Below are 12,139 nucleotides of genomic sequence, written 5' to 3'. Positions count from 1 at the left end.
TTTAACATTGATGGATGTCTACCAATGGTTAACATTGGCTGATGTTGAATAGCAGATGCATGATCGGGGGCAATTGATGGTTAAAAACCATTGTCCATGAATAGTTAACCTGTCAATTGTCATCCCTACTGCTGTGATTTTGCTGAGGGGTTGTGGTGATTAATGAAATCATATTTAAAAACCCGATTTCCCTTCAGCAGGTAAAAACAGGGGTACCCATAGTAATCCCTCATGTCTGGACATCTTTAGGGGGTGCTAAGGATGATTTCCCGAAAATTTACAGGTTTTTTTGCCACTTCAAGTTTCGCCGGGTCCCGTTTTCGCGTCCATAGGCATTGAATACAGGGATAATCGGGCACGCGCGCGATACTTTTCTGCCTGGAAAACAGGCGAAGGAGGCAAAAAGTCCAGCAGGCGAAAAGTCTGGACTTTTCGCCTCAAATTGAATATGGGCCATAGCTGGGATTTCTACTTGACTCTCTCTGTAACAGCAGCATTAACGCTTTAAAACAGACATACTGTGATGGGTCTTACATCTATGAATGGAGCCAATAAACATTGATGTTGAGAGGCTGTGGTCACAGTTTTATGTGGCAAGACCTTTCTAAATATAACAAAAAACTATAGTACAATTATAGTTAAATTCAGATATTTAGTAACATTAATACCCGTTTTCCACCAAAATTCCAGGCCTGACCCTGAGTTGGAACAGGGTTCCTATTCGGATCAGAGCCGGAATTTGTCCGGCGCCGCTCACACCGCAGTCGGGTCTGCATAAATCCAGCTTTTCCGGCGTGAAAGTGGACGTCATCTCCAAGCGCCACTGAAGCCGGACCAATCGGTCGGCTTGCGGCGCACTGCAGGTCATCAAGACCCGGAGTGCTCCGTACACACAGCAGGGTTTCACGGGCTAAGCCTGTGTTAAACTCTGCTATTTACCAAGGTTGGATAACCGGGTCACTCGACCCGGCGATCCAACCCTCACCCCTTTTACACCAAGGAGCTGCCCGGGTTAACCCTGCAATAACCCGGGTTTTAGCTCTGGTGTAAAAGGGGTATAATTGTGAAGGTGTAAAATGTGTGCTTGCCTAGGAGGCTGGTTTTTCAAGTCATCAAAGCAATTTATAACCAATGAAACAAACTTACAATAATTTTATGTCTTCGTCAAATAAAAAATTGACTACTGATCTTCTCATTTTTAGACAATTTAAAATAACATTTAATTAGATCTATCATTTTACCTATCCAATGTATTTCTGAAAGCCTACTGCTGTATTACATAATTGTGTGTTGCTTGTCCTCCCATTAAGGGAACAAGCTGTAGTCAGGCCAGTAAAGTGCAGTTTAGCTAGAGACTCAGTTGATCAGATCATTATTTATTTTCTTTCATGTATTCTGTGTAAAGAACAAAAGCAAAACATAACTGTGTATTCCTGAAAGAGCTTGTTTATAATAGATGCAGGCTGCAGGCTCCTTAATACTGTAATCACATGGAAACATTTGCTGTTTGTCTGCACTTCTAAAAGGACAGCAAAATATGTCCTAATGATTGATACAGTAGATAGATGAACAGATAGATAGATGAACAGATAGATAGATAGATAGATAGATAGATAGATAGATAGATAGACACATTAGAGATTTGCATGGAGAGATGTGGAGAATGTTGCTGTGGCAGTGGCGTCACAAGGGGGGTGCGAGCCACACCCAGGTGTCATCCACCAAGTGGTGACAGCAAAGTGCCGACTCCTCAGTGACAGGAGCCAGGTGCTGCAGTGTAGCGTTACATGCAGCATTCGGCTCCTGAAACAGTGAGGGAGCCAGGACTGCACATAGAGTACTCCCTGGGGGTAGTCCTCATCTCCTGGACCTCCAGAGGCCACGCTCCCTACCCATGCGGTCATGCCCCTACCGCAAGGTCACGCCTTTACCTGCGAGGTCATGCCCCCTTTTTTGCCAGCACACGACATCGCCCTGCGCACTATTATCACTATTAGCTGGACTCCACACCGGGTGTCACAAAGGTGAGTGACATCATTGTGCTGTGGTATCTGAAAGTTGAATCAACCTATTTAATGCATTACAAATAGTGATAATAAAATGTTATTTACATTCCCCTGTAGTTTGTGGGTGCAGCTGACTCCAATATAATTTATGATTAGCTCAGTTAATTAGATCTGTAATGGTCCCACCAAGGCTTTTACTCAGTGGAATGGAGCTTTTTGTGGGAGATGCTTTGCTACTTTGGTTTTGACTCCAGGTTTATTTGCTATCTCTGCGTCCTTTGTCACAAGACAATTGGGATGCAGGTGCTGTGTGACTGATGCATGTGCAGTACAAAGAAACATTGGCCTTTTGTGAAAACATCAAAATAACATCCATCTCTGAATCAGGCCCTTAGTCATGGGCAAAACCTATAATCACAGTAGTCTATGGGGCATATTCAATTGGCGGCAAGGTCTAGTGAGGTAAAAAAAACCTTGCGCCCCGCGCGCTCAATTTTGGGTTACTGCAGGTATGCACGCTCCTGATACCTGCGGTATCCAATAAAAAAAAAAATTGGTAACAAGGTTTTCAGAGCACGTAAAAAAATTAAATAGAAATATATACTCACCTGTCCGGGGTCTCCACAGCTACCGGTAGCACACACTCACTCATACACACTTACAAACACTTACACACTTACAAACACTCACACATACTCACTCCCTGCTCCAGAAGACTTGGCTCCCGACACTGGAGGAAGAACGCACTGCTTCATAAAGGACTAATTAAGTTAATTAGGTTAATTGCAAAATTCCAATTGCTTAATTTGTCATTAGGAGGTGTGCCGCTGGGGTCCCAGAGCATTTCCCGACCATTTTTCCTAAAAATATTGTTTTTAGGAAAAATCGGTCGTGCTCTGGAGGTGCTAAAAAATAAAAACCTCCGGCATAGCAAAAAATCCCGCACCTGCAGGAAAAACTCCACAGGTGCAGGATTTTCGCTATTCTCACACCTAATTGAATACCTCCCCTATGTGACTATTATAAGGCCAAGCAACATAGGGGTCCCACATGGTACCCCTATGGAGCAGCCTCCGTCGTGCGCATGCGCATTTTGGTAACATCGACCCGCTTGCGAGCGTACAGCGCTCACGAGCGGGTCTGATGGAGACCCAGTGCTCCTAGTAATGGCACCCTAATGGCTTTTTTTTTTTTCAGTGCAAACAACAGTGTTTTATTTAATACAAAATTATCCACAGTGCCTCACAGTGCTCCTATGGCAGTGGCACCTTAATGGAGTTTTCTTTTAATAACAACCTTTAACGAGTTGGGAACGGTATCCCGGCGGTCATGTTGCTGGTGGTCAGAATACCGATAGTGGCATCCCGACAGTCAGAATATCGATAAGTAATCTAACCCTCCTCGTGACCCTAACCCTGCCCTTCTGCAGCCTAACCCTTCTCCCCGCAGCCTAACCCTAAACCTCCCCTACTGCCTAACCCTAAACCTAACCCTAATACTGTCAGGATGCCGGCGGTCACAATTCTGGAGCCGGGATTCCATCTGCTGTCAGGATTATGGTGTCGGGATTCTGTGCACCGGCATCCAGACCGTCGGAATGCTGACTACATCCCCCTTTAACACGGTGGTCCTGATGGCTTTTTTTTAACACAGTGCCTCACAATGATCCTATGGCAATGGCACCCTAATGGAGTTTTTTGTATTAACACAGTGTCCCTTTAACACAGTGCTCCTATTGTTTTTTTTAACACAGTACCAACCTGAAGCCTTAGACACACAACACAGTGCCTCTCAGTGCTCCTTTGTATTTTTTTTAATAACACAGTGTCCCTTTAATACAGTGCTCCTAATGGTGTTTTTTTTAATGACACAGTGCCCCTTTAACACAGTGCTCCTAATGGCATTTTTTACTTCCTGAAAGTGACTCACAGTGCTGCAGCCCACAGTCCACACCCTCTCTCCCTTATAATCTGTGTGAAATAGTACCCGATCTCAAGGGAGGGACTTTTATATGCAAACAAAAAAAGCGAGATCCGACACCAGGAAGATGATGCAATTCAAAACATATGAGTTCTGGGAAGATTACATTTTGCCTCATTTTGGGATCATAATGTGGCTGGAAGACCTGAGTCAGGGCTAGGTTTGACTCGTAACTAGAGATGAGCGGGCCCGGTTCTCAGAGAACCGAGCCCAACCAAATTTCGGGGATCACCCTGTCTGCCTCGGATCCCTATTCAAGGCAAAACCTCGAGATACTGCTGTCAGATCTCGAGGTTTTGCCTCGAGCAGCTATTTTACAAAGTCCCGTTCACAAGGGAGGGTCTTTTATACGCAAACAAAAAAACGCGAGATCCTACACCAGGAAGATGATGCAATCCAAAACATACGAGATCCGGGAAGATGACACGGTGGCGGGGATAGCCCCGAACTATCAGCTTAGGCCAGGTGTGCCCTGGAGAGGGGGACCCATTTGTTGGGGGTCAGCCCCCCACTAGAAAGGGTCAGGTGATGGTTTTAATTATAGCTGGTACCTAATTTACGGTGGAACCCTACACGTTTTGTTCCCCATAATTTTAGGTATCAGGACAGGCTGGCAAGTCCGGGGCTGGTTAGCCTTTTGGGGAGGGGGGGACCTCATGTCAATTTTTTAATAAAAAATTAACCCAAAAATAAAAAAATGACAACAAACAGTCTGCACATATTTCACTGATATGTGCAGCCTGCTTGTTTGGGAGACAAATTTGCCGTTTAAATCGGGACTTCAAAACGGACAGGATTGACCAAATACACCATCAATCAAAACGATCCTGTCAAATCGGGAGCTTGGTAAATTCACGATATTTAAGTGAAAAAAACGGCCATTTTTGATCGATCCTATCCGAGTTGAAAAACGGGAAAAATTGGGACCAAATCGAATCTTAGTAAATTTAGCCCTAATTGTTTTGAGCAAGGATATTCCACGCATGATTTTTAGTAAATTCTGTGTTGTATTATTTTCTATTGAACGTACTTGTGAGTTAGTTTGATTGGTTATTGCCAGGGCCGGCTCTTGGAGTGTTCGACCAGTGCAGTTGAACAGGGGTGCCACCCCATAGAGGGCGCAACCCTCCCCAACATCCCGATTTCAGCACGGTCCTGCTGTTCCACCCATGGGCCGAAGTGGCCTGTGGATGGTCTGGTCAGGAGGTTGGGTACCTCCACCGCCATACCCCCACAGCCAGACCCTGGAGGCTGAATGGATGCTGCGCGCCTGTGCATTGCATCCATTCAGTGCTGGGAGAGGGCTTGGCGAAGCACAGCTAGTGATGAGTGTTGGGCTTCCCCCAGCCTGACGTTACACGGGAGGCATGCCATGCGCGCACGCCCCAAATAAGGTCACTTGAGGGGCGTGGCCTATGTTAATTAGGTCATGCCCCATTTTTTGATAGGTAGCGCGGGACACCCGCCGGCACAGGGCGCGACTAGCCCTGGAGCCGGCCCTGGTTATTGCTAATACATTACTAATTTGGAAAACATTTGTAAACAGAAATACCTGCCATGTGTTTGTGCCGCTGTCAAATCCAAATCCAAAACCTTGAAAGAGATACAGATCCAAAACCAAAACATGGGGGTCGGCACACATCCCTACTCGTAACCTCTAAGTTCGGGTGTTTTCGTATTCCAGGCATCCGCACATGCACATCTCTAATTCTAGTGTATGAAACAGTAGTAGCAGGATCACCATACGCAAAGAAAGGCCATGGTCTGAGGCTGAGCCTTTCCTTGCAACTGCGTGTGGTGAATGGCATGTTGGCAATTTTAAGTTTTTCTGCAGTAACTTTTCCTTTCATCGTTAGAGGTGATGTTGTCTAAAAAATTGGGAAATACTTTTTAGATTTGAGATGCCCTTTCTTATACCTTCTTTACCCTTAACCTGTTTTAAAAGTAGATTTGAAGTACTATACCTGCCAGCACTAGTACTGGGTTGATCTACTTCTGTCAAATGATCCATGGTTGATTTAATTTTTTTACCAGGACAGGAGTAAAGCTAGCTACTGTAGGTAGACTTAAATGCCACCACACCAAGTGAACTCTCAGTGAGATAGGAAAATGAGGCATTGTTACCTTTACCGTGCAATTTTATTAAAACACTGGAGATTTTTATTTGCCACCAGAAAAATAAAATCTTTATTCCACTTTAATTATTTTAGGGTGCAGCTAATAGGGGCACAACAACACCCAGTAGGTATAGTAGTATATGCTGCCTTTCGAGGACATACACTTTCAAAAAGCTAGTTAAATTGGATTATAAAAGACTGCAGATATTTTTTTAAATCAGAAAAAAGTATTTTTTCCACTTAATTATATTGGGGTGCAGCTAATGGGGTCATGACAACACCCAATAAGTACAGTAATATATGTTGCCTCTCCAAGACAAACACACTTGAAATAGTATATAAATGTAATTATTTTGGGGGCAGCTAATAGGGGCACAAACTCGATTTTTGCTAATATTTTTTTTAGAACACAAAAAGAGGTCTTCTTTGGGGTGCATTTCACTCATATACAACAGCCTGTTTGCATCACTGTATTGCAGATGCTACTAATGTATGTCTGAAACAAGCCGTGAACTGGCTAACAGTGACAAAGATGCCTGCAGTCACCCTTCCCACATACTCCATATACCTACTCCATATACCTACTACCACTCTCTCTAATCTAATGGCATCTTTTGAAGCAACTCTAGCCCATACTATCTACATACACTCTCCTATGTGAAATGGTGCCTGTTCAATACCTTCATGCACATGCTATCTGGAATATTGTGTTTTTAAAAAATATGTATTCTTACATGTCATTTGTGCTGTCTGGTTTACACTGAGTAGCGCCATCCCTCTGATACCCCATGACTATTCCAGAAATGGGGAATAGGTTCCCTCCCCTTTCAGTGTCTTCATCCTGATTTTCAATGCAATACCCCATTTCTTACTGGTAATCAAGGTATGTGCAGAAGGGGATGCAGTTATTATACCTACTATCGGGATTCCGGCTGCCGAAATCCCGGCGACGGAATCCCGAACCATGGACAGAAAACCGACGCCGGAATCCCGACATCAGTGGAGATGCCGACACTGGAATCCTGATCATAAGTCATACTTACCTACATTCCTGGGCAGTTTTCCGGGAGCTACAGGAGGGGACCTGCTGCTCTCCTCTTCGAGGGGCGGGGCCAGATGATAGACAACATTAGGCCCCGCTCCTTTTACAGAAACCCCGCGATTCGTGAGTTCATGAGGGGGCAGGACTAAATGTCACAATTTGCCCCATTTAGCCCCACCCCTTCCCTACGGACCCGATAATTTCAGGTAAAATCTCCGCATCCTGCCCACCTCAATAGGAAGTGGGCACGATGCGGGAGATATGCCTACTCTTCCGGGATCGCGGGGGGGTTACCCGAAAAATTGAGAGTCTCCAGCGATTCCCGGGAGAATAGGCATGTATGTCATAAGTATAGCAGGCGTCATTAGCTGTTAGCCATAGAGGTGGGGGTGGGGGTTTAGGTTTAGGCACCCCAGGGGGGGATTGGGTTTAGACTGCGGGAGGGGGGAGGTTAGGGTTAGGCTGTGGACAGGGAGAGTTAAGTTTAGGCACCACCAGAGGAGGGTTAGGGTAAAGCTCTAAGGGGGGGGGGGTTAGGTTTAGGCACTAACCCGGGAGGGTTAGGGAGCAGGGTAGGGAGGGTTAGAATGCAGAAAAGGAGGGTTAGAGTTAGAGGGTTAAGTGGAGAGGGTTAGGATATTTACCTAAGCCCTGTCGGGATAACGTGTATCGGGATGCCGCTGTCGGTCTTTTGACAGCCGGCATCCCGACTGCCGGTATCCCATACACAATCCATGCAGAAGAACCATATTTGTGAACTCTATTATCCAATATTAATAGCCAATGGTCATTTAATTATGAATAATTACTTTATTATCCAATAAACAAAACATTACCATCAGTCTGTAAATAGATCTCAGATGCTCTAGTACCGTTAATGCCTGCAAATTTGCCATTAATAAAAGAAAAGAAAAATTCTTGACAATTTCATGATATGAGAATGATACATACGATTCACATCTCTTCCAATACAAACTAAAATATTGTGGGGAAAAACCCGATAGCAACTTATTAGTGAAAACATTTTACATTCTGACGATACTTATTTATAGAGAAAATTTAACAAAATTCCTTTTTAACACATTTTTTTAAAATTATCTTTATACATATCCTTCCATGCCGCACAGAAACACCAGTTCAATTATGCCATAGTGCCCCCTACATTGGTAATGTAGCAATGTGTGGGGGCCCCATCATATGTGCCTTGCCATCCTGTTGTCAATCCTGAGTACATACCTTAATATAGTGGGAATGTGAGGTTACCAGTAAAACAGATTGTGAATGGGGCACTGAGTAGTGTCATCATGGGTCAGTATTACAGATGATTTGCATCAGACACACCATGCCTAAGTACACTCAATTCAACTCCAGTATTAAAATTAAATCCCTCCTTTATAGATTTAAAACAAAAAAAAATGTAGGAGAAAATCCTTCTAAACCAGTGTTAACCATCAATGACAGGCATGAGTACGCCTAGCTAACACAGATTTAGATATATCAGGAAAGATATGGCTCGTCTAATGGGAAGGTTCTTTCTACTATCAATACATAATTCCAATGGGGGATTTCACACTGCACACACACGGCAAATGAAAAGACTGTTTTCTACTTCAGGGTCCATAGGGTATCCACAGGATACCTTGGGGTATAGGTGATGGCGGCAGACATCCAGTCACCACAGAGTTAAAAACTTCTCCATCTTCCCAGGATGCACTGGGGTCCCTCTCCTATACCCCGCCACCGAGCCTCAGGCACTCCGTCTTCATTGGTGCCTTGCCGAAATCGGATGCACCGTACAGAGTGGGGGTCTGCACGGCCCCTGAAGTTCATCTAACGAGCAGACAACATGGACAGTCTGTACTGACGTCCATCTCGTCGCTCCTCACCCCGCTGGTACCAGAACGCCGGTACTGATCCGGGGATGCTGGTGGGTGACTGGGGTCACAGCTAGCGGTGGCCCCGGTTGCCCGGACTGTGGCCGGATTTATGGGGGTTCAGGTAAGCAGCAAGGTCCCGCGGTGGGTCCCAGCCGAATAGCACAGTCCTTAGCCCCCAGGCAGGGACTCCCTGGGGACTGGCTGCAGTGTGGAACCAGGCTACTGATCCCTGCGCTTCCCACTACCCCCTGGGACTGAGGACTGGACAGAAACAGTAAATGTCCAGCGTCCCAGGGGTTAAATGCATGCCAGGGGAGTGCGCTTTCCCTGCTAAGCAGCCGGCACCTCCCCCGCTGCACACGGCCTCTCCACAAGGTGGTTAGGCATCTGCATGCGCTCCGCCCCCGGGCCAGCCCTCCCTCTGCTCCTCGGTGGCCAATTTAATACATGTGGCAAACGCTGCTGGAAGCTGTTAACGCGGGCATCGTGGTCTGGGTCCCCCTGCATACCTCTCCTCCGGTGCAAGGTCAGTGTATGCAGTGCTCTTTCCTACCAAGCTGAGGTCTGGTTAGTTGATGAAGCGCAGAAACCTCAGGGTTTTCAATATTCTGCATTGTATGTGACTTTGGGCTAGCGCTGCTGTCTGTTACTTTCACTTTCACATACTGTCAGCTATTTTCCCTATCCCTTTCTTCTTCTCTGCTCAAGCCCTTGCAGTGCGGTGTTACAAGGGGGATTTATACCTCACTATACAACTTGTTGTGAAGTTCGGTGGTCACATACAGCTCCGGGTCACACACTCAGTATGTCTGACAGTGAGCACGATTTCCCCATTCCGCCTAAGTGTACTGTATGCAAGGTACCATTGGCAGAGAGTGATGGTAACTCTGATGGATTATGTAAGGCGTGCCTGCGGTTGGCACAGCCGACTTCTGTCACTACATCATACCTGCCTACTCTCCCGGGACTGTCGGGAGCCTCCCGAAAATCTGGTGCCGCTCCCGACACCCCACAAGACTAGGCAAGTCCCCCGGAAAGCCCCGCTAACCCCCGCGCCAGCTGCAAAATTGGGCGATGCGGGGGTGTGATGACGCGATTCGCGCTGAATCGCGTCATTGTAGCCCCGCCCCCTGCCTTATAATGCCAGTAATATTGGCATTATAAGGCGGGGCAGGGCCACTATGACGCGATCGCGTCGGCACGCCCCCGCTCCGTCTATTTGACCCGCCTCCATCCTCCCTGCTGGACGGACCTGCCAGCCCCCTCCCGGATTCCCCTGCCGAAATGTCGGCAAGTATGCACTACACCTGTGCAGGAGCTACCATGGGCTTGTTTTGCTACGGCACTTACAATCCTGGTGGGCCAGTTAACGACAACCCCTGTGTGTCCCCAGATGGGGGTCTCACAGCAGTCTATGGTGTCGTCCCCTATGCAGGGGTTTCCTACACAGTTAATAGTACCTCAGAGTTTCCCGTTGTCGCCCCCTCTGGTCATCCATGAACCTGCGTGGGCTAATTCACTGTCTACCTCAGTACAACAGCTATCAGAGGTGTTACAGGGCGAGTCGTCTGTGCGGGCGCAGAAGTGTCAGCTGCAACCTCATCAAGATCAGGATGCTGTGACGACAGATGATGGCTCATACTTGCGGTGCGCACGGCCTTAGTTATTGAGGATGACGCTCCTCATGTAGCTAAATCAAAATATGCCTTTTTCAAGCATATTAAAAGTGATGCTATGGTGTTTCCCCTATCTGATCAGCTAGTGGATCATTTAGAGGAGGCATGGAAAACGCTGGGTAAGCGTTACCAGCCCCCTAGACGGTTTGCGGTGGCATACCCTTTTGCAGATAATTATCTTGCAAAATGGGATAACCCGCCACAAGTGGATTCACACGTCTAGTAAAGAGTGCTACGTTGCCTATGCCCTCTATGTCCTCCTTAAAGGATCCGACGGATTGCAGGGTAGAAATATGTTTGAAAATGATTTATTCCCTTGCAGGAGGCGTGTCAGACCGGCTTTGGCCGTGTGATGGGTGGCAAGAGCTATGGAGCACTGGAGGCATCCCTGGACCCAGACTCGTCACCTGAACAGGTAGAGTTGGTGGGTAATTTAAGGGACTCAGCTACCTTCATTAATGAGGCAGTTTTAGATATGGGCCTCATGGCGTCCAAGATCTCCTCGGCACCAGTGGCGGCTCATCGTATCCTGTGGCTGCATTCTTGGAAGGCGGATGCTGATTCCAAAAAGGGTTTGGAGGGGTTACAAAGTGCTGTTTGGCCCTGATCTAGACAAAATTGTGGATACTTCGGCAGCATCTAAGTCTGCACTACTGTCCCATCAGGAGCGGGTTCTTCATTCTTTCGGCCCTACAGAACGCAGAACAGACCCAGGGTACAGTCCTTTCCTAGGAGGACTGCCGCCAAGAAACCTGCAAAGCCCAGGAAGCAGGCCTGGAGTACCAGACATCCCACTCCCAAGTCCGATGACAAACCTTCGGCCTGACGGGATGGGCCTCTCTTTGGGGGACCTCAAAGTGGGAGGCCGACTTCTGAAATTCGCCCAAAGCTGGTGTCTGACCACTTTAGACACATGGGTCAGAGAAGTGGTCTCTCAGGGGTACGCCCTCTCCTTCCGCAGGAGGCCTCCCAGCCAGTTTTTCAGCATGTGTCTTCCGTCCAATCAGGACAAGGCCCGGGAACTCAAGAAGGTAATGCACTCGATGCTCCAGAATGGAGTTATAGTGCCAGTTCCTTTGTCTCAGAAGGGATTGGGGTATTACTCCAATCTTTTTCTGGTGCAGAAACCCAATGGGTCCTACCGGCCAATACTCAACCTCAAATCCCTCTACAAATTTCTGAATGTTCCTTGGTTCAGGATGGAGACCATGCGTTCCATTATTTTAGCAATGGAACCTGGGGATTTCATGGTGTCACTGGATATTCAGGATGCTTACCTGCATATCCCTCTTGTCTCAGCACACCAGTGCTTCCTCAGATTTGCAGTGGTCAAGGACCACTTCCAGTTTCAGGCTCTGCCCTTCGGTCTGGCTACAGCACCTCGGGTGTTCACTAAAGTTATGGCCGTCAAGGCAGCCCACCTGCGGTTGCAGGGATTCCG

The sequence above is a fragment of the Taudactylus pleione genome, unplaced genomic scaffold (genome assembly GCF_031769625.1).
Source record: "Taudactylus pleione unplaced genomic scaffold, aTauple2 ptg000080l, whole genome shotgun sequence".
NCBI classification, from domain to species: domain Eukaryota; kingdom Metazoa; phylum Chordata; class Amphibia; order Anura; family Myobatrachidae; genus Taudactylus; species Taudactylus pleione.
This window is presented reverse-complemented; position numbering follows the sequence as displayed.